General features: G+C 41.1%; 2 long non-coding RNA genes across 4 annotated transcripts in view; one reads left to right on the forward strand and one right to left on the reverse strand.

The window, feature by feature from the left end:
• Positions 1 to 24,087, reverse strand: part of LOC142827645 (uncharacterized) — a 121,374-nt gene that overhangs the window by 17,806 nt on the left and 79,481 nt on the right. Inside the window, exon 2 of the long non-coding RNA XR_012902347.1 lies at positions 14,614 to 14,688. This is a non-coding gene — a long non-coding RNA (uncharacterized LOC142827645). The remainder of the gene's footprint in view (positions 1 to 14,613; positions 14,689 to 24,087) is intronic.
• The window catches only part of LOC142827644 (uncharacterized), a 42,738-nt gene that overhangs the window by 715 nt on the left and 17,936 nt on the right, over positions 1 to 24,087 (forward strand). For all 3 annotated transcript variants that reach the window (XR_012902346.1, XR_012902345.1, XR_012902344.1), the window contains exon 2: positions 19,514 to 19,644. This is a non-coding gene — a long non-coding RNA (uncharacterized LOC142827644). The remainder of the gene's footprint in view (positions 1 to 19,513; positions 19,645 to 24,087) is intronic.

The following is a 24,087-nucleotide window of genomic DNA, read 5'->3' on the forward strand; positions in this document are numbered from 1 at the left end:
CCCCCCTTTACGGACCTGAGCAACGCCAGGTTAACGTTCTGGTTAGCTATAAAATATGCCTTTGAAGATTTGAAAAAAAACAAAACCCTGATTACCAAACAGCTTATAATGACAGATAAGGAAAAGGTGAATTTGATCTTTTCCAGGTCAAATCAAGTCATTGACAAGCCTGACAAGTTTATTTTTGGAGAAACATTCAATTGGCTACAAAAGCAGGCTAGACATATTTTAGTACTTCTTGTTCTTCTCAAGCAAGGTACATTCTATCTAGAGTTTTGTGCACCTATACAATCACTGTCCATTTTAAACAAACTGGCATTAGCAAAGTCCTTCATGAATTTCATGGAATCTCTGGTTCTCTCTTTGCTCCCCTCCCCCATTTCAGATTATAGCCAACTATACTGTTGGTTTTTTGTTTTGCTTTCTTTGGGGGGAGGGGGAGAGGGTTTGGTGGAAGGGGAGTACAGAACAGGGGGCAGTTATTGTAAAGGTCATTCTGATTATAATGGAAAAGAAAGGTCTTGCAGAATTATGTAAAGGTGGTAAGATTCTGGATTCATCCAAACCCATCCATTAACTCACGATATAAAATGTTGATATATTAAGAGTAAAACATTTCTGGTTTCTGTTTAGCCCCCACTCTGAAATTACCAAGCCGTGTGAAAGTGGAACAAATGGAGGCAATGACTCTTTTTTCTATTTTTAGTCTGTCTTGTCTATTTACATTGTAAACTCTTTGAGATAGGGACTGTAACTTATTACTCTCTGTACATCCCTCAGCATGAGGAGGCCTGATTTTGGTTGGATCATTACGTGCTAATATAAATAATATTAATAGTAGGGAAAAATAACGAAACTTTTTCAACTCTCAGTTTAAGTCCATTTTGGATGACTGTTCCAGATGTTCCCGTATTCAGTTCCAGGTGTTCATGTATCCAATTAACACATTCCTAAGAAATTGTTTATTTGCCCTCTAGAGGTTAGTGGTCCAGATTATAAACACCAAATTGCTGTCACAACATGCCAAATGCTGCTCACATTAATCACACATCACTTGGACTTTTGAAGTAAATGGGAACAGTGTGCGTTCAGCAATATTCTAAGTATGGAAAGAAATTACAGGTTCTTTAGGGCATGTCTACACTGGGGAGTTATTTCGAAATAAGGCGAGTGTCCATACTACCAAACCTGTTATTTTGAAATAATAACTCCTGCTTGTGAAGAGGAATAAGCTTATTTCAAAAGAGTTATTTTGGGAGTTATTCAAAATAACCTGGTAATATAGACATTTGGGATATGTCTACATAGCAGTGCTAAAGTCAAATTAAGCTACACAGCTTCAGCTTCATCAATTGCTCAGCTTAAATCAAAATAGCTTAATTCAGCTTTTGGGGCTGTCTACACAGCAGGAAGTTAAAGGAAGAATGCTCTTCCTTTGACTTCCCTTACTCCTTGTGAAATGAGGGTAACCACGAGTTGGAGTAAGAAGTCCTCCAGCTTGACATTATTTCAAAATAAAGGCCTGTAATGTAGACACACACTATGTTATTTCAGAATAACGTCAGTTATTCCAAAATAACACTGTGTAGACGTACCCATACTGACCATGTGTGCCCATTGGTTTGGGCTTTTCATATACATTTGAAAAATACTGTGATTCCAAGATAAATGACAGCATTTGGCCATTATGTTTTGGTTCATATTTTTTGCTAAGCATATTTTAGAGTAATATGCAACCCCTCTGTCCAGATCCAGGATCTAATCCAAACATCTATCCTGTTTTCCTCACTAGTTACATAACTAAGATTATTGGCTCATGTATCATTTTTATTGATTTATTTTTGCAGATTCTAAACTGTAGCTACAAAGCCAAATGGCCAGTCAACCTTCCAAGTATGAGCCTAATAGATTTTTTTTTACTAGATAACTCTCTAGATTATGAGCTGTTTATATTGAAAAGCTGGCTTTAAAATAAACAGTTCTGTGTACCTTTAGGCTCCAAAGGACTAAAGAGAACCATACCAGTGAGAGAAAATCACTCCTTAGGCCTTCACTTTGCTTGCAGCTAGAACACTAATGAAGCTGAATTCTGAAAAATGAAGCAAAAGGTATCATCTTGTTTTCAGTGAAAAAAACAGCAAAACATCCATTGACTTCAATAGGAAGAGTCCTTAAAATAAAGTGAACTGCTGTTGGGAACGTTAAAAGAGCTCTAGGAAGAATGGACCACATGTGATTTCCATTAAATTAATGGAATTATAGCAAAGATGCATTTGGTCCAAAGTGTTTAAATTATTTCTATTTTTCAAAACTACTTTTTGCCATTGAAAGATCAGATTTTTTTTATATGAACAGATTTGAACCTATGACCTGTAAAATAGTATATAACTGTGTAACTGTATTAAGTTTTTTCCATCTGAAATGTAAATCGAAATTTTTGGGGGGTTAAGATAAGAAATGAAAGGTATTGTATTTAAGTGTAACTTCAAGGAAAGACTCAAATTTAGTATTTGTTCAAACTTAGCGTACTCTAGCAAGCTCTCCCCACCATTTCTGATTTTGCAAGACTCTATAAATCAATGGAACCCAAGGAGAAAATATTCCTTCCAAACTGCACTATAATGTGATTTGCCATTATTACTGCAACATGCATCCATCTCCTATTTAATATATGCATATGTACTATACAAGGAAACATTTTATATTGGTATGAAAAGCCAGGTTTTATAGAGAGATATTTTACAACAGCTAAGTAGATGTGTAAATAAAGCTACTCCGAAAAAACCCTGTGCAGGAAATACTTGGTTATACCAATAACCAGTTGAGCATATATATGTGCAGTCCAAGGCACAATTCTTAAGAAATTGCTTAATATAAACCTTTTTAAATGTGTTCAGTTGCATGTCAGATACAGATACTGACTGTCCACAATTACTTCTCTGTGATTGTTATCCCCAATGTCTAACCTAGAGATTATACAATTCTAGCCACTATGGCTAGGTCTACACTACAGGGTTTTTGTGCAAAACCAGCTGTTTTTGTGCAAAAACTCATGGAATGTCCACACCTCAGGCATGTTTTTGCACAAGAAAATTTACAGTAAAATGGCAGAACAGAGGGCTTTTGCTGGTAGAGTTATTCCTCTCCCCAGGAGGAATAACTCCTTTTTGCACAAGAGTTCTTGAGCAAACAGGTGTGCATGGATACTCAACAGGGGTTTCTTGCACAAAAAAAGTCTATCCTAAAAAGCACAGGTGCTCTGACAGTCATTCTGTAAATGGCAATCAGAACTTTCTTGCGCAAGAGTGTCCATGCAGTGTGGACGCGCTTTTGAGGTGTGGACGTGCTTTTGCACAAGAAGATCTTCCACAAAAATCTTCTTGTGCAAAGACCCTGCAGTGTAAACAAAGCCTTTGGTAGGAAGACCTGGCCTAGTTTAGCTCTTGTGAGAGTGGGACTGTGTCTACTGTTGACTTTTAACAGATGTGAGCCATATGATCCTCTGCAGAGAGAGAAGAATTAGATTTAGTGTGTAGACAAATAAGAGGGCAGTGCTGCTCCGTGGCATCATTTCTTCTGTTCCCATGGAATTTGAACCTTTGGACTAATAAAGTCCTGGGTCCACAGGGATGGTTGCCATTCATAGCTCATTCAGGCTGATGCCAGCATAGAGTTACCAGGGAAGAAGGGGGGCAGAAGCTACATCCTTGAAAGGACCAATGTCAGTGGCCCGGAAGGGAAGCTTGTGGTGTTCATGCTGCCTCCTCATGTACAATCTGGTCCAAAGAGTTCTGTACACATACATATTCAGTGAGGTACTTAAGATGTGTTTGGACTTTAAGTACATGAGTAGTCCATTTAAGTCAATGGAAGTTCACATGCTTAAAAGTTAGACATGCACTCAAGCCCTCTGAAAAACTGGAGTCAGAGGAACTACTGGCTATCCAGAGTGGTTCAAAATCTTTGTGTTACTTCCATTGAATTCTGAATGGGGTGTGGCATACTAGAAAAGTACAAGAGGCATAATGCAGGATCAAATAAGAGCTCAGTAAGGTAAGAGAGGCCATGCTGTGTCAGACAAATGGTCCATCTAGCCCAGCATGTTCCTCTGACAGTGGTTAATGCCAGATAAGTCAGGGAATCAAATGACACATTCCCTATCAACCAGTCTCAGCTTCTGGAAGTTAGAGGCTTCGGGACGCCTAGGGTATGTCTACACAACAGGGCTAAAGTCAAATTAAGCTACAAAACTTGAGCTACGTCAATTGCATAGCTCAAGTTGAAATAGCTTTAATTCGGCTTTTGGTGCTGTCTACGCAGCAGGAAGTTGAAGGAAGAACACTCTTCCTTTGACTTTCCTTACTCCTTGTGAAATGAGGCTTACCATGAGTCAGAGTAAGACGTCCTCCAGATCGACATTATTTTGAAATAAAGGCTTGTAGACATAACAGTTATTCTAAAATAATGCTGCTGTGTAGACATAGCCCTAGTGGATGGGGTTATATTCCTGACCATCCTGGCTAATAGCCACTAATGGACCCATCCTCCATCAAATTACCTAATACTTTGTTTAATCCAATTATAGTTTTGGTCTTCCCAATATCCCGTGGTAATAAGTTCCACAGGTTGACTGTTGTGTGAAGTACTATTTCCTTTTGTGTTTGTTTTAAACCTACTGCCTATTAATTTTAATGGGTGACCTCTGGTTCTTGTTCTACGTGATGGTGTAAATAACACGTCCTTATTTACTTTATGCACACATGATTTTATAGACTCTTATAATATCCCTCCTTAGTTTCCTCTTTTCCCATTTAAATAGTTCCAATCTTTTAATCCCTCTTGATCTTTTATGTACATTTCTTATTTCTAATACATTTTTTTAGAGAGCAATGAGTGCTGCAAACAGGTTTCAAGGCATGGGCGTACAGTGTATTTATACATAGAGCCTGGTCTCTAGTATTGTTAGTTTTTTCACTACTGCAGCACATTACACAAATGTTTTCAGAGAATTATCCAGAATGACTTCAAAATTTGATTGAGTAGTAATGTAGACACCATACTTTTATATGCCTACTTGGGATTATGTTTTCCAGTATGAATTACTTTGCATCTATCAACACTGAATTTTTGCTGCCATTTTGTTGGCCAATCATTTATTTCTTGAGATCCCTTTAACTCTGCTTTGGACTTAACTATCTTGAATAAAATTGCTCTCATTTGTACTCTTGGCCTCCTCACTGTTTACCCATTTCCCCAGATCATTTATGAATATACAGTGGTCGAACAACAACTATGGTTCCAGTACAGACCCATGAGGTGTGCGCTCTCTCTGTTCTGAAAGCTGACCATTTATTCCTACTCTTTGTTTCCTGTCTTTCAACTGGTTGTTGATCCAATGAGAGGAGCTTCTCTCTTATCCCATTACAGTTTACTTTGCTGAAGAGCCTCTGGTGAGGGGCCTTGTCGAAGGCTTTAATGACAATTCAGGTACACTATATTCACTGGATTATCCTTGTCTACCTGTTTGTTGATACTCTGAAGGAATTCTAATAGATTGGTGAGACACAATTTCCTTTTACAAAAGTTGTGGTGACTGTTCCCCCAACAAATTGTGTTCATCTCTGTGTTAGGTAATTCTGTTTTTTACTATTTTTCAGTCAATTTGCCTAGTAATAAAGTTAGGCTCCACAGGTAACTGGCAAGCCTATTATAAAAATCAGCATTTTTTCCCTATCTTCCAGTCATCTGGTACAGAAGCTGACTTAAGTGATAGAGTTTATACTACAGTTAGCAGTTATGCAATTTCATATTTGATTTCCATCTATACTCTTGGGTGAATACCATCTGGTCCTGGTGACTTATTACTGTTACATTTTTCAGTTTGTTCCAAAACCTCCTCTATGGACAACTCAATATGAGACAGTTCCTCAGACTTGCAATAACTATAGAATGTCAGCCAAAGTGTTAACATTTTCTCAAGGCTTTCAGTTCAGTGAGGGGAAAAAAACAGTACTGGAATGATAGCCATTAAAAAGCAATCCAGCTGTTAGAGGCACAATAAGATGAATACACCATCAGCAATTGCAATGCAAGTCTCACTGATGGCTTTCTTATGTCCAAGTAAGAGGTGCCACTTCTAGGCAGGGAAGATAATTTAATTTTTCAACCCTGTTCAGTTGTTAGCCTTTTTGCAGAGACTGACAATTAGCAGTGTTGAAAGACCTCCTGATTGGATTGTGAGTCTTGCAATATTTGGTCTTTTAGTTAAAACCCCAGTTCCTAGATACAAGTGAGTACAGGAGAATCTCTGCTTCCATTTGTTTAAACAACCAAGTTTCTAGTTTTCATGGTTGAGGAGAAAAGGTTAAAAATTCAACTCAAGAGAACTCTAAAAAAAATGGGAAGGGACGAAAGAAACCCCAAATGGTTGGCTAGTGAGCAGTGTTCAGACTGGAGGAGGTACAAGGGGGAGCCGGGTGCAGAGATTCTTGCAATATTGCCATCTCTGTGGTTGCAGCATGAGTTGGAGTGTAGTGCACCACAAATGTATGGACAGAACTCCGCTCTGCAAACATCCTGTGGCAGAGTGTGAGAGATAAGGATGCTGCTGCAGCTGCTTATGCTTGCAGGAAGCTTTGTCTTTGAAGTCCACAAGCCTAGCATGGGTGTTGAAATTGTATTTTATACTAATAATGCTTGATAATTAAAGTAGAGACCTGTGGAGGAAGAGACCCTCCTTTGGGTCCTTCTCTGAGAGGCTGGGTTTCTGGTAGCGTGACCAAGGTTTTTTTCCTCAGCCACTTGTAGCACCAGCGAAGTAGAGGCAGGATTGGAAAATTAAAAAAATATATTTTGGCTGTTTTTTGGTGTATGGGCACAAGATGCTAGTATGTGGCAAATCACTCTGGCTGGTTCTACTATAGCCTTTTTAATTGGAAGAGCTATTCTGGTCAGTCTTTGTGACTGCAAATATCCAGAAGCTGGTATTGAGTGTCCTGGATGTCTTCCAGCGGTATTTGTAGATCATTAGTAACAATTCCTGATACTCTCAGAGGACATCAAGCAGAGAAGTCCAAGGAGTGATCTTGTCATCCAGGGATGAGGAGGAAGCCTGTGTCAGAACCATTGGTACTTGTTCCAGCTTTTCCTTCTTGTACACTGACAGGACTGACTAACAAGAGCAGGAGGAATGGAATGGCACTTGAGAAGGATCTGGGTGCCCACCACAGGGCCTCCAAGACTCCCAATAAGATGAAAAGAAGGACTCCACCAGTCATGATGGCCCCAAGGGAATTGTTCCAACTGCCTCTGGTGGGATTTATATCCAAAGGGATGGATAGGATAGACTCTCATCTGTCTGCCAGGGTTCCTGAGCCTTCACAGAGATACTGATGTAGCTATCTCCTGATTCCAAAGGTGGCTCCCTGGCTCCATCTACACTACAAGTTTTTTCAGCAGAAAGTAGGACGAGGGACTCATTAGCATAAATCGTGACATCATTAGCGTATTTTCTTTTGTTTCTTTTTTGGCAAGGGGTTTTTGCACAAAAAGAAGCAGTGTAGCCACTTCTGTTTTGCGCAAAACCCCCATTTTGCAGAAGATCCTTATGCCTCCCCCGGGCAGGCATAAGGATCTTGCCCCAAATGGGGGTTTTGCGCAAAACAGAAGTGTCTACACTGCTTCTTTTTGTGGAAAAACCTTTTGCACAAAAAGAAACAGCAGAAAATATGCTAATGATGTCACACCTTATGCTAATGAGTCCCTCATTAGCCTATTTAATGCTGAAAAAATGTGTAGTGTAGATGTAGCCCCTGAGTAGCAGTGGTACCATCAGAATCGGAACACTCTTGCCCAAAGGGTAGAGATGGAACCGCTCCTGACATGTCAGAAGTGATTCCTCCTCTGGAGTAAAGACATGTCTCAGGATGGCAGAACCCTAAACGAACCAAACCTGTGGGTAGGTATGGAATATGTACTCCAATATTAGGCCACAATACAGCACAATACAGTCTGAGGAATTCCAATGGAAACACCTAGGGGAGCTTCCACATATGTCACAGCCAGTTGGTCTTTGTGTAAGTGAAACAGGACAATAAGGCCAGACCTGCGCTATGCTTTCCACTTCAGTCCTATAGTCATGACTCGAACCAGCGGATCTCTCCTTGTGCACCAGGCCCTCCACCCAAGAGGTCTCCAGAAGAACTAGTACCATGAATTCCATATGTGAGGGCTCACCCAATCAGGACTGGCCTGGGAAAGAAAAGTGTTTTTTGTGGACCGTCCTCTGCAGGAAACTGTCCTAATGTTCACAAGAAATCTCCTGAATCTCCTGGGGAGCCCTGTGAGAAGAATCCATGGGCTTTGGTAGTAAAGGCTCTGCTCCAAGGCTTATGATTGGAGGAGCCAATTCATGAAGGGGCGGGAGGCAGAGTGGGGGAAGCCTCATAACTTCTTCCATCAGGAATTTTTTCAGTTGGAGCTCTTGTGCCTCTCTAGTTCTGGGGAGAAAGATTGACAAATATTGCACCTTGCAGAGATATATGCGTCACCCAGGCAATATAGGCTTGTCACTGATGGAGAAGGAATGAGGGCAGGACATGCAATTCTTGAATCTCATGAATTTGGGCATAGTCTTAGACCAAGATTTTCAGTGAATAGGAGAGAAAGTGTGTTGGGTGTGGCCAGGTTGGGGTGGAGGGGAGAGAACAACCCTATGGCTAAGCATATGCTATACTAACTACTAAGTTAAGATATAAAAACTATTTACAAATTTATGTTACAAGTTATACATGGAGTGAAGGAGGACAACTGACCACGCAACAGTCAGAAGGAACTGAACAGGCACTGTATCTGACACCCTGACTTGGGAGCATAAAGGAAACTACTATACAAGTGCAGGTTAGACACGGTTTTGAAAAATTGTCGGTATCGGCATGCTCATGGATGGCATATATATAGAGACCAGCAGGCACAGAAATAGTGCACATTTACAAATAATACCAATTTACAAACAACACTAAACATACAAAGTTTCTCCAGGTTAGTTAAAATGGGCATAACTGTGTGCAGACTCGCTACATAAGAATGAACATGCCTCGTATTGATTTAGTGTGCACTTATAAATATTGGGTGCAAACTAATCCACTATAAGCAGGTTTAAACCAATGTGTGTCCACAGAAAGTTGCATCTGTTTAACTAAATCAGCATAACGTCACATCTTTAGTTAAACTCGTGCATAGATGTGTGTAGCAATACCTTAGAGACCCTTTATTTTTGGCATGAGGGAATTGAAATGGCTATCTAGAAAAATCAAAGAATAATATTTCAGTGTGCATGAATGAGTGCTCCCATAGGATGAGCCTCTGAGAAATCTGAATAGGGGAAGAAAACAGCCCACATGCTGAAGTTCCTGGAACTAAGAGAGTTTCATCCCAGTAAAAACTGAAGCCGCATTTAAAGGATTCAGGTAGCTCTAAGAGCAGGTGCCAAATTCAACTCTGTGTGGCGCAACAAGCAGCTGACCCAAATAAACGATATCTAAACAGAGGCTCATTTGTATTTCTTTTTTTCTGGCACCTGCTATGTTGGCAAAGTGCTACAAGTCCACTGGAACAGGAACCAGTAGTTGTCAATGAGCCTGACCTTTCTCTCAGAACACAGTTCAGCCCTGTTAGGCTTTCAGCTCATTTCTGATAATCTATTCTAGAGCTTCATCTCATGCATTTAAAAGGTGTCCCTGCATTTGATTTCTTTGGCTCACATGCCCTTTTGGATGCCAGTGGATGGAGGTGGCAAAGAGGTACAGACATGTGGGTTCTTCAGTGTTTTGTTTCTTGGGAAAAAAAGTGAGAACTTTGAAGCATTTTGTTGTGCTTCTATGTGATAGAGCAAACAGCAGAATAAATGCTTGTACAGATCAGGGCCATTAGGAAAATTAGTCTCTTTCCTACCTCTTTTTGGAAAGTCATATACACCTGCACCACAGTGACATTTCTAAATATTAAGTTAAAGACTATCTATTTGTTATGCATTTTGAAAGAAATTTCTTCAGAAAGCAGTTTCTATTTGACTGTATGGGCAGATAGACCTCAAAAATGATGTAAGTGTTTTTCTAAAAAACAGGCCAAATATTTTCAATGCTAGAGAGAGAACACACTGATCTTTTTTATAAAATATTTATATAGGTCTTGATACTTAGAGATTTAAAATGAAAACATTTATACTGTGGTTTCTGAATCAAACAACATTAAGTATGTAAATAATGGCAGACTGTACTTTTTTAAAATTAAAGGAGATTTTGAAATGGGTGACTGAATTTTAGCGATTGGGATTTAAATTTAAGAGGGCCCAAATGGGCTCAAAGGTTTTTATACCTATTCCTTTTTATAAAATTTGGTTGCCACTGCAGCAATTCCTGATCTTGATCATCATCCTGTAATTTACAAGGGTTTAAATTAAGAATTCCTCAGCAGAGTAAATCCAGTATAAGAAAAAGAGGAATCTGATCTTTCCCATATGAATTAGAATTGAGCACTCTTTTTATTATGAAATTCAGAATCATGTGAAACTCACCCAACTTAGGATGCTAAATATCTCTGTGGGTGGACTGTTTGTTGTAGTGGTGGTTTTCTGTTTGTTGGTTTGTTGTTAAAATCTTGATATTTATCTTAAATTTGTCAAATAGTTCTCTGGGACTTGCAGACATTTGAAGTGAACTTGGACTAAGTTGAGAGTATGGGCCAAGTATCAATCTAATTCTCTCTCCCTCCAAGTTCCACAGAAAGGTTTATGGTTTTAATCCAAACTATACAAAACTCACGATTATGGTTGAGTTCTGCTTTGACTTTTGGGGTTTGTATGAATCTAAAAACTGAGAGTGAAACTCAGTGGGTGTGTGAACACACACTAAATGAAACAACAAAAAACCCACCCAAAAATGTATTGCACCCTTGGGAACAGAAATTGCCAAAGTTCACAAAGCTTTAGTAAAAAAGGAGGCTTATTACAGCATCAGACACATTCATTTTAAGATTATGAAACTTCTGAAAGCACTGCCCTGCCACATTGCTTCCCTGAAAGATGTCACAGGCTTGCAGCTCTATTTGTACACATATAGGTCATTCAGGAGCATTGAATATTGTGATTATAGCTCATCTACTAGTTAAACTGAATTGAAATGGGGGTTTAAAAAACCCAATGCATGTTGTTTCCAAACCATCTGTGATCTGAATAGTGGCTTGGGAATGTACGCTATTGGCCAGGATTAAGTACTCTAGCTAAATAGAAATTCACTTCAGCTAGAAACTTCAGAACTTGGCTTGTTTTGTACATCTTTTCATATATCAAGTTCATTCTAAGTTTGAAACAATCACCAAACAGTTTTAGAGTGGTGGAGCCAAATCCTGAAATTTTTATTCGGTCCTCAGCTATGTGACATTCCCATTCACTTCAATAATATGCTGGGGGAGCGGGGTTGTTTGTTTATTTTTTTTTAAATGGTGGGTAATTGTCTTGTTTTCATTTTTAGTTTACTGTTCGGAGTATTACAAACATAAAAGATTGGACTGCTCCCAGGCATTCCAGTCCAAGTCCAACCATCAGTTGTTTATGTAAATTAAGAACACCTACCCTCTCTAATAATTGAAATAATGATTATTTCCTTTGAAGAAACAAATGTACTGCTCATCCTAAACAATGCAATTCTCTCTAGCCGGTATGAAGAAGTCTGCAAGGATGCCAATGGCCTTGCAAACTACAGTCTTATTTCCAATGGCTGTGTCTACATTGGCGACATCTTGCGCCAAAGCAGCTGCTTTTGCGCAAAAACATGCTGCCTGTCTACACTGGGGGGAAGTTCTTGCACAAGAACACTGACGTTCTAATATGTGAAATCTGGGCTTCTTGCGCCAGAACTCTGATGCTCCCGCTCAGGAATAAGCCTTCTTGCACAACTGTTCTTGCGCAAGAGGCTAGTGTAGACAGTCAACATGAATTTCTTGCACAAGAAAGCCCAATGGCTAAAATGGCCATTGGAGCTTTCTTGCGCAAGAGAGCGTCTACACTGGCACGGATGCTCTTGTGCAAAAGCACATCTCTTGCGCAAAGGCACATGCCAGTGTAGATGCTCTCTTGCACAAATACTTTAACGCAAGAACTCTTGCGTTAAAGCGTATTTGCGCAAGATTGTGCCAATGTAGACAGAGCCATAGTGTTTTCCTTGAGAAGAAAATTAGTGTCATGGAGATCTGTGCAGGAGAGACTTTCAAGGAGAAACCAGTGGCCAAAGGCAGCAGAGAGATTTAGGTGTATGCATATGAAGTGTCACACAAGCCTTTAGACTTTGCTAGGTACAAGCCAAGAGGGAATGCATACACCTCTGTCTGGGAGCAAGCCTCCCTGCCTGGGGGTTGACAGATACGTGTCAATGAGGTTTGCACTAGCATGCTAAAAATAGCCGTGTAGACATTATGGCTCAGACACCCAAGTTGGGGCTCCAGCCTGAGTTGCAACAAAGAAAGATCTTTACTGCCTTTGGTGACAGAAGGTCACCAGGGCTGTGAGAGAGCCAAAAAGAAAATCAAAGCAACCCCAACTAATAGGTTTATATATCCCTGTAAGAGAAGTGGCAGAAGTTCAATTGCTTTTAAAACTGCCTTAGACAGCCAAAGCCTAGCCACTGTGAAGAACATGGAAAGAAAGCATCACAATACAAACAGATATCACATTCCCTAAAGACTGACTCCTAGCTCCACCTATCAAAGCACAGGCCTCATCATGCTGCCCTGAACAACACTGGTTTTTTTTTTTCCATTTCATTCTATCACAGAGAGGTAGCCATGTTACTCCACTTCTTTTGCGTAGAGACAGTCCAGCTTGTGTGATATTCAAGGCAGAGGGGCACTGTGCATTTTTTTTTGCTGAAACAGATTAACACGGCTACCTCTCTGAGATAGGAGAATACCAACAATGCCCTTCTGCCATGCACAACAGACAAGCCGGACTGTCTCTATGCAAAAGAAGAAATGGACACAAATCAGATATTAAAAATGGCAACATCCCAATGCCAGGAGAGGGGGCATTTAAAACCTCCCTGGACACAGAGTTTCAGACTTGCAAGCTGCCATTCTCAGACAGAAAAACTTCAAAAACAGACCGTGGAAAAAAACCTGCTGAGCTGGAATTCATATGCAAATTTGACACCCTGAACCAAGGTCTAAAACACCAAGAGTGGTTCTCACATTAAAATAGGGAATTTCCCATTCAGGTACTCTAGGCTTCTCATCACTGTTGGAAATGAGCCACATCCACTCTTATTTAATTAGAAGTGATGTCATGGTTCCATCTATGTATCTTTTTTTCCCCTGGCTTTCTTTTTCTCTTCAGCATCTGAGAAAATGATTTGTAGCTCACAAAAGTTTATGCTCCAATACTCTACCACATGTTAGTCTTTAAAGTGCTGAGTCTCCTGTCCCCATGGCAAGAACTAGATGCTATGGGCCTGGTTCTTCTTTCATTTGCACTGGTGGAAAGCAAGGTTAGCACCACGGAAATTAGTGGAGCTTCACTAAAATAAAACATGAGAAAGGCAGGGGAGTATCGAGCCTTATGAGTACATAAAAGGAGCCAAATTAAGGAAGTCCCCCATTGGTAAGTAAGTAAAGGAGAAAAATATTGTGAAATATAATAAGCCAAGAAAATACATAAAATCTTCCGAGAGGAAGACACAGAGGTTGTCGCTGAAAGGGATTAGACAGACACAGAAGAGTCGCTGTCTCTGTCCCAACTGCTCTAAGTGTGAAATGGTGCCAATTTTCTCATGAGAGATTGCATTTATATGGTCTGGGCTTGAGAACTCTTCTTATTTTTGCCTTTTCTGCCACTGAACATTTGGGAGATTTGTGAAGATAAATTCAGAAACTTGTTCAAAATCCACAGAATTCTATATGCTTCATCCAGCAGCCCTTCACGAAACTCTGAAAGATAAATGCAGAATTGGTTCTCCCCTTGACAAAAGTCAGACCTCAGCATGATTCCTACTCTGACAACTACAGTATGCGGTGCAAACTGACACAGGGAAGGTATGTTGGTAATACTTTCCATCAAAACCAGTAGCTTCAGCAACCTTTCAACCTCTCTCAGACCAACTGCTTTGCCTGAGTAACTTCTGAGTAATGACTATATATTTGGCCATCTGTATTTTCCTAAGAATCTTTACATGAGAGTTTTAAATCAGGGAGGCCTTCAAAAGGAGTCATTTCAAAATCATTTCAAAATCCCTGTATTTGACTAATATAGTTACACTGCAGAACTCACTGGTGTGCTGCAAATTCCCATACTGAAACTTTCCACATTTTCCAACCCTCTCCCCCACAAAGTGCAGCATGGTCATTGCTATAGCTCAAGTTTTTCTTTGAAATCATACCAGCAACTAAATCATCCCTAGAATCCCCTAAAGTAAGCATGTTTATACACATAGTAGTCTTCATTAACCAGCACAGTTTGCAAGGAACACACACCACTAAATAGAAGCTATTCCACAGTGATGTTAATATCAATTGCAACTAGCAAATGTTAGCCTGGAAATGTCAATATCAATGGCTGAACTGCCCTACCTTTGATGGAGGATTTGACTGGTGGTTCAATGTAGTTCTAGATCTGCTTGCTGCTCTGCAGTACCTCGGGTATCACTTAAACAATAAGAAGACATCCTGTTAGAGAGTGTCACACCCTGCGCTGTCCATACAGTTTAGCTGCACTAGCAGTATTCCATGCCACAAGGACAGGTGCACATAGGTTTTACCCCACAGTGCAAATGCACCCATTTTGCCTGACCAACTCAAACCCACAAATCAGTCCAGACTTGCTCAAACCAAATCCAAACTGTACTCATAGGCTGTGTCTAGACTGGCAAGTTTTTCCCGCAAAATCATCTGCTTTTGCGGAAAAACTTGCCAGCTGTCTACACTGGCCACTTGAATTTCCGCAAAAGCACTGATGATCTCATGAAAGATTGTCAGTGCTTTTGCGGAAAAACTATGCTGCTCCCGTTCAGGCAAAAGTCTTTTTCCGAAAGACTTTTGCGCAAAAGGGCCAGGGTAGACAGAAGAGATTTCTTTTCCGCAAAAAAGTCCCGATGGCGAAAATGGCGATCGGGGCTTTTTTTGCGGAAAAGCGCATCTAGATTGGCCACGGACGCTTTTCCGCAAAAAGTGTTTTTGCGGAAAAGCGTCCTGCCAATCTAGACGTGATTTTCCAAAAATGATTTTATCAGAAAACTTTTCCGTTAAAAGCATTTTCGGAAAATCATGCCAGTGTAGCCATAGCCATACAGTTTCTCTGCTGACGTTCCTGTGAATCTGGTCTTAACTTGATATCGTAATAACATTGCAAACCATGACTTTGCACTTGTGTAAGCCATGCACAAAACAGATACCATTTTCATCTGTCACATTTTATTACAACTTCCACTCCTTTTACCCAGATGTGAATGACTAGACCAGGGGCAAGACACTGGAGAATCAGGCCTTAAGTGGTTTGTTTAAAAAAACATAATCAGACATCCTGCTACACATAGCAGGAATCTATAGCTGTGATGGGACATGCCACTATCCCACTGATAGAAAGACTAAGGATCATGCCAGCAATCAAGCTGCCATGATTAAGCACAGCTGCAAAACATACTCCTCCTGGAGAAGGGAGTTTAAAAAGGATGAAGACTGCCACAGCAAGGAGACATGTGGCTAGAAGGAGATGCTGCTAGTGAGTGCCAGTAGCAAGAAGAGTCCAGCCCGAGGCTGTGACTAGCTGTTCCCAGCCCCGTGTGTGTGGACAGACTAGCTCTACAAGTCTTATATAGCTGAGGGATCCTGGAGGCTGCCACAAACAGTCATCAGCGGTGGGATCTGGGGAGCTCCACCAGGAACTAGAAGATTCAGAAAGGACCCCAAGAGTCAGATGAACTCCTACTAGGAATAGGGATTGTCTAGAATGTGGGGACAAAGGCCAAAAGGCTCAAGGAGACTATGGCCAACACCCAGGCTGAGGGTCGGAAGACTATGCCCTTGCACAGTGGTTCTCAACCTTTTTGATACCGGGGAGTGGCAAACCCTTTTACAAACTTTTGGTGGACTGGTACCGTTTTATTTGCACATATGCATATTCATTATGCAAATGATGAATATGAAAATACAATGGTGCCGGTCCACCAAAAACCCAGCCCCTAGTGCCAGCCCTAATCCCTAGAGCCTCCCAACCCCTCCATTATCGCCCCCAGCGCCAGCCACTGACGCCACAGTCCCCTGCATCCAACCCCCCAGTGCCAGTCTCCTGTCCTCAGAACCCTGCAGTGCCAGCCCCTTCATCCCAAACTCCTCAGTGCCAGCACCGCAACCCTTAGAGCCCCCCCCACCAGCCTCCTGTTTCCAGAGCCCCACTGCACCCAGCCCTCCTATAGTCTCCCCCAATATTAACCCCCTCCCCAGAGCCCCCCAGCACTATCCCCACCCCTGGAGCCCCCAGTGCACGCCCTACCCCATTCACCTAGCCTTGCACTGCTGCCAGTGTCATGGCGGCTCTGGGGGCGGGACCGGGACAACCCATCCAGCACCTCCCCTCCTGCCATGACTGTTGGGAAAGGTGTATCCTGCCCTGCCTCTCAGCCAACCAGAACCAGGCAGGGGCAGGGCCTTCTCCTGGCAGCAAAAGAGTGCTTCCCTTCAAAACAAGTTCAGGGGCCTTATCTTTAATGGGATTATATCAGTACAGTTCCTTTGAAGTGAACTGAGTTACTCCAAAATACAGCTGCTAAGCGTCTGGTCAATCTAGTTTGATTTGTTAAAAGCAAATGTTTGGAGTTCATTTTGTAAAAATTTATTTTGCTTAATTCATCTATTCTTTCCTTTCACAAATTAAAACATCTCCTTTGACAGATACATTTAACTGTTATGTGATGGAAATGCATTTTGCATAATCTGCACATTTTATACATTGCTCCATGTCCTGACAGAGGTCTGATAGAGGCCTGTCCAACAGCTAATAATGCTGTGCTCAAGATTAAGTCAGAGAGCTCTGAATGCTTTTTAGCAGGAAGTCATGTGCTCTATTCCCTATCCCATGTGATTAGGTGGTTAGACAATGACTGTGGTGATTGCCAGTGTGTGCCAACATGAATCATTACACAAACATATTATTGAGTCTTTAAACTCATTAAGAATGCCACATGAAAAATAAAGTTTTTACAATTTTCCCATGTTATTCTCTTGCCACATAAGTCTTAGAGGCACTGATAGCAACTTCCTAGTTAGAGTTGCCCTGCAGTTTGCATTTAAAAACAGGACTAAAATTCCTGTTTCACACATTCACAACTGAATTTAACCTCTAAACTTCACACAAGAATGACATCTCATGACAATTTTCTATGTTCTTTTAAGGAGTAAAATATTCAAAACTTATTCCTTTTTGTAATGCTGCTCAATTCTCCTCTGGTTTCTTTAAGGTTTTTTAGTTAACTAAGGACATTCCCGGCAAATTCCAGTTTTCATACATATTCTGAAAATACCCTCTCACACAAACCACCTGTGAATTTTTAAAATTACACATATGAAATGCCTGTTTGTCAAAGGCATTCAAAAAGTCTGTTTTTATTCAAAATTGTTACTCCGCAAAAATTACCAACATTGCTGAAAATTCATTTTTCATGAAAATGTTAATCAAAAACACTATAAAAAGGTTTGCCATAATGGTTACTGAGATGTTTCAATTGATGGCAAATGAAAGATGGATAAAATGTATGAGGTAAATGCCTTTCATTGGACCAACTTCGGGTATTACCTCACCAATCTTGTCTCCCTAATATTCTGGGACTGACACAGCTACAACTACTCCACATACAAATCTGCACAACCATTTTTCAGTAATGGAAGAAAAAAACCTGATAGCCCTTTCAATATTGATCTTGATTAAAAATTCTAAAAACTAATTCCTAGATAAAGTTGAAATAACAAAAAAAGGCTCCACTTCGAACACTGAACCAAAAAAACTCAGCTTTACTATTTCAGGGTCCCTCCCCCCGCCTTGAAAAATAAGATTTGATTTATTTATTTTTACCAAACTCTAGGCCAAACTTAATGTTGAGAAAATTAGCCAAAGGCAGTAATCAGATCTAGGAGCAACTTATATTTTTTTTAATGAAAAATGAATGTTTTGGAGTACTGTTCTTTAGCTGAAATTTCATTTTTGTTGAGATTATCCAACCACCTAGAAACCTGACTCACCTGTTATGCAGATAACTTGTGGCTAGCCAGGGAGGCAGGTGGTACAGGGATGGGCATAGGGTAAGAGAAAAAGAGTAGCTCAGAAGCAATACTGGAAATGAGGGTAAGCAGTTGGGCAGAGTAAAGGCAACATGTCAGAGCACAATGGATTGAGCAGGACTTTGGAAGGCAGGAGAATCTAGAAAGCATGCAAAGAAGAGGGTTTGGAAGAGGTTTGTGTGTGGACAATTGGTTGACTGGAAGGGTTGGTGGGCCATAGCTTTGTAGGTAGCCTGGGCAGTTGGAAATGCTGTATCTCCACTCCGAAACCTCAGTGGCTCTCCAAGCACAGCTGTTGCAACTACCCACCTATCAAGATGGCAATGCCATTGGGAGCCCTGCAAGTACTAACGCCTAGCTAGTGAAAAAATCAAAGGGCTCACTTGGCACTCCCATCACCTTATGCAGGCCCTCTCCAAATCAAAACTCTATTTTCCTCCCTTCTCACACAATTGTCCCTGATCATTTCTGGCTTCCCTTTTCCAATGCACATTGGATTGGAAAAGAGAAGCAATGCAGTGATTCACTTGTAGTTAAAGCTTAAGATCTGGATTCTGTTCTCAGCTGTGCCACAGACTTCCACTGTGACCTTACAATTCACTTACTGTCTCCATATCTTTGTTCTGCATCTTTCTCCTGTTCGGTCTGTGTTCTCTGTTTAGATAGTAAGTTATCTGAGAGAGGGACTCTCATACTCCATCTGTACAGTGGTTAGCACAAAATAAACTCTGAATGGTGCTCCAATCAAGGATGACTCCATAGGCATTTTAGGAGCACGAACACAGTAATTATAATTTATATGAATTACTTACTCTGAAATTGCCCATATGCCAGTTAGTTGTCTTGCAGTGCAAACTATTTTACTTTCACTTCAAAACAGTTTTTCAGTAAACAAGATTTAGTAATATTTCATGCCTTTCTGAGTAATGAAAAATGTTGCCAACTCCCATGCATTTTGCCATGCTAAGAATCCGTGAGAATTTATGAAAAGTTTCAAATACCATAGGCCAAATTATCACCACAGCTAGACTTGTGTAACCCTATTGAATTCAGTATAGGCATAAAAGAGAAGCTGGCCTATGATAGCTTAAATTTTTCATACATTTTCAAAGGACTCTGTGGAGAGCAAGATGCAAGTGGATCATCATTAAGGGGGATGCCAGCTGGCCACTGAAAACATGTTTATTCCCTTATCTTACAGGCTCTGACATATTACAAATGCCACACACAACAGCAGAGCTCTCAGGGCTGCTGCTGACATCAGAGGGTTGGAATGTGTCTGCCACAGATGTGCAGGGAAGAACTACAATTAGATTCTTGAAACCAGATGAGGTGAGAGAAACTACTGCACTTCTAATGGGGCCATTTCTCTCTTTGTTAAATATACTGTTTATGTTAAGACATTTTATGATCATTTAAAGTAGAACCAGAGTGTGAATTCACCTGACACGAGAAACCACAGCTGGGAAAAGACTTCTCTTTCAGCAATTCTCTCCCATAAATTCACTCTAGGATTTTAACTACATTAGCTTATTTGTCTTAGTTAAATTTCTCTCTTAAAAAAGAGGGGAAAAAAATCACCATCTACTTTATCATGGAGAAAAGTAATGATCCAAGTGTGGAAAGAAAAACCCATACCGAAAAGCTCCAAAACCTCTTTGTCTGTAAGACTATGTCTACACTGCACACTTACTTCAAAATAACTCATGTTTTTCAAAATAATTTCAAAATAACAGGCTTCTTACTCTGACTTCAATAACCCTAATTTCTCAAGGAGTAAAGGAAGTCGAAGGAAGTGTTCTTCCTTCGACTTCTTTCTGTGTAGACAGTGCCAAAAGTCAGAGTTAAGGTACTTTGACTTCAGTTACGCAATTAATGCGATTTTAGCTCACAGTGTAGACATACCCTAAAAAAAGTGAATAAGGCATCTAGTGAAAATTTTAAGAAAAATACAACACCCACCATATGTCAATCACAAAACATGCTAAACATCAAATCAGACCTTACAATACTCTGGTGATTCTAGATATTCTTTATCTACATTCTGCGGAGGAGGTGGCGGGGAGGGGGAAGGAAGAAACTGAAATAAAGCAGGTTTAAATGACTTGAAGGTCACACAGCAAGTTAGTCATATACGAGGTATAGAATTCACATACTCTGAATTCTAATTCTGTAGCCAGCCATCTAGACTTCACTTGTTTGTTGTCAGGGATCTTCCCAAGAGAAGAGCCATTCCTCATGTGGTCTCCCTATCTTATAGCAGCATTTATTACTGAAAAGTATTCCTTTGAACACTAGAAATTAATTTTTCCAATACTGCGAAGTCCTTTAGTTGCTTGCTACAAAACTCAGTTGTAGGACATGATTTCTAGCAAATAGTTCTACATCAGTTGGATTCTTTGGCCCCTGTTCTTCTGAATAGGAAGTTTCTTGCAGCGAAGTACCAACCCATAAGGTAATTAATTATGTCCATAAAGTTGGAGACTGAAGTATTCACATTTGTGTCCACAACTCATTTTGTGAATCTTCCAAGCAGGAAGGGTAGGCCTCTGACCTTTGAAAAAGTATTCCTGCATAGATGAACCAGATTATGAGGCAAGCATGGTCTCTAATGGACAGTGCAGCAGCCTGGGAATGAAGAGACCTGGGATGAACTCCTGGCCTCACTGAAGTCAATTGTAAGTATTGATTTAAATGAAGCCAGGATTTCACCTCTAGGCTTTATTCCTTGCATTGCCTCTAGTAATGATCTTCGGAATCTTTAATGTCTTTGTGGCTTAGCTCCCCATCTATCAAATGGAGATAATGATACTTGCATCCCTCTGTGAAATGCTGAGAGAGCAACTGATGAAAAACATTACAAGTTAATTTATTAGAGTTTCCGTTGAGGTTGTCAATGAAACCTAGCATCATAAAAGGGCCTATAAATAATTTTGCAGTGCTCCAGCTACCCAAATGTTTATACTTAACCCCCAAACCCATTTCAAATTCAGTCTAGATTTGTTGGAAGGTTTGCAAGCCTTTTGTGCAATCCAGGGTAGCATTTTTAGAGAACCTGGTCCAACTGGTGGCTTTAAGTTGAGCCATGTGAATTAAGAATTTTGACTAATTTTCATATTGCATTTTGGGGTAAGTGAACCTGAAAAATCTCAGCAAAATGTGGAGGTATATAATCCACATAGCTCAACCTAACGGGAAAAATATAAATCCATGCCAACTAACTATAGCATAGTATTTTGCATTGTTTAATACAAAGAGGATGTTTGAGATTTTCACCGCCATGGGAGCCATCAAGAGGAGATTATCTTAATGGATTTTCACAGGACATTTTAAGTAATGGAACAGTTCAGAAGGAAGAACATGAGGATAGGCAGAGTTTCAAGAGGAAAGGTTAGAATGAGGACTGAGGCTATGTCTAGACTGCAGACTTCTTTCGGAAGTAGCTTTTCCAGAAGAGATCTTCTGAAAAAACTTCTTCCAAAAGAGCATCCACACTGCCAAAGCTTATTGAAAAAGCGATCTGCTTTTTGAAAGATCCTGTCCACACTGAATGGATGCTATTTCGCATTTCAGCTGTGATGACTATGGATGGAGCGGTCACCAGGGCAGCTGTGCTTTTTCCTCTTATCTCTTCTTTTGAAAGAACTCCCTCTTCTCCATCCACACACACCTTTTTCCAAAAGAGCTTTCAGAAAAAGCCTTCTTTGTAGAATGAGGATTACCAATGTCAGAAAAACCCCTGCGTTCTTTTGATTTTCTTTCAGAATAACGCGATTGCAGTGTGGACGTAGTTGATGTTTTTTGAAAAAAAAATGGCCTTTTTTTCTGAAAAAACCTCTGTATTGTAGACATACCTGAGTTAACACAGCTAGTCAGTAGCATTATTACATCTAAGCTAATTGGTGTTTCTTGAATCTATAAGTGGAGATCTTGATATACCACACTGTTCTGCCAACAATCATAACGTTAAAAAACTAAATGAAGCATATTGAGACTGTATAGAGTTCTTTATAACCAGTCCCGAATATTTCAAAAGAAAGAGCAAACAAACAAATAAAGGGATGCAATTCTGAGGTCTCTATGCTGTTAAGAGTACAGAGAATCTCAAAGATGATGAAACAAAGTACAAAACAAAAACTCATAGACAGGGCAAAGGTAGTTACTTTATGGACATCCTGCCATAATGTCAGAATTTGCAGAGTTTTAGGATAATTTAGCCCAAGAAGAGGAGAAGTAGTGCAGGATTTCCAAAAGGGTGAAGTACCCAACAACTGCTGTAGAGAGCTTATGTCATAAAAACAGCTAGAGTACACTATGATGTTAAAGAACACTACACATTTGTATCTGAAAAAGGAAGCACAAGAATCATATAAAAAATCTTATCATAGAATAGCTGAAATGCCATTAACATATAGAGAAGGAAAATGTGATATTTCAGATATTGATCATTTCTTAATTGTTTTATGCAGTACAGGCAGTCCCCGGGTTACGTACAAGATAGGGACTATAGGTTTGTTCTTAAGTTGAATTTGTATGTAAGTCGGAACTGGCTTCCAGATTCAGCCGCTGCTGAAACTGACCAGCGGCTGACTACAGGAAGCCTGAGGCAGAGTTGCTCTGCCCTGGGCTGCCTGGAATCAGCCACTGATCAGTTTCAACAGCAGCTGAATCTGGACGCCTAGGACAGAGCAGCTGGGGCACTGCCGGGTAGGTCCCCCCAGGGGCGGCGCTGCGGGGACCAACCAGGCAGCACCCCAGCTGCTCTGCCCCAGGTGTCCCCAAGTCAGCCGCTGCTGAAACTGATCAGCGGCTGATTCCAGGAAGCCCGGGGCAGAGCAACTCTGCCTCGGGCTTCCTGTAGTCAGCCGCTGATCAGTTTAAGCAGCGGCTGACTTGGGGACACCTGGGGAAGAGGAGCTGGGGTGCTGCCCGGTTGGTCCAGTAGCGCCGAGGAGCGGCGCTGCAGAACCAACCCAGAAGCCCCAGCTGCTCTACCCCAGGTGAGAAAAGCCTGGTCTGCTGGGGGGCGCACTAGCTGCGCCCCCCAGCAGACCAGGGAAACCCGGACGGTGGGACCGCGGAGATGCACCGCGGTCCCGCCCGCATCCTCCCCAGCTTTGCTCCGTGTCCCCCTGGTCTGCTGGGGGGTCTCCAGGAAGACGAGGAGCAAAGCCGCGGAGGGGCTGGGGCAGCGGGGCAGCCCCTCCACGGCTTTGCTCTGCGTCTTCCTGGTCTGCAGACCAGGGAGACGCGGAGCAGCTTTTCTTGCCCCGGAGTACACGGGCGGCGGGACCACGAGGTCCCGCAGTCCGTGTCCTCCGGGGCGAGAAAAGTCCCGTTCGTAACTGCGCGCGTAAGTCGGGGACTGCCTGTATATAAATCAACTTCTGAAGTCTATTACTGCACCAGTCCAGTTAAATATCTAGCATTTTTAAAAGGTGGAAATTATTTAAATTTCATGGCCACTAGCAATAGTTATAGCTTTTCATGTGAGATACAGGTAAGCCAGAGGCACTGAAACCACTGACAAGGAAGAGGGAAGTATGCTCTACACTACACTAAGAGGCAGCTGGATTTTAGCACAAGCTATAGAGGCACATGGCATTAGCCCCTAAGGCTGTGTCTACACTGCATGCTTATTTCAAAACTTCCAAAACCTCCAAAATACCTTATTTCAAAATAGCCCGTCCACACTAAAAATGCCCATCAAAAGTAGTACCGAGCTATTTTGAAATAGTGCATCCACACTGATTGGAGCCTGAATCACTATATGGA

This window comes from Pelodiscus sinensis, chromosome 3, assembly GCF_049634645.1.
Source record: "Pelodiscus sinensis isolate JC-2024 chromosome 3, ASM4963464v1, whole genome shotgun sequence".
NCBI lineage: Eukaryota > Metazoa > Chordata > Testudines > Trionychidae > Pelodiscus > Pelodiscus sinensis.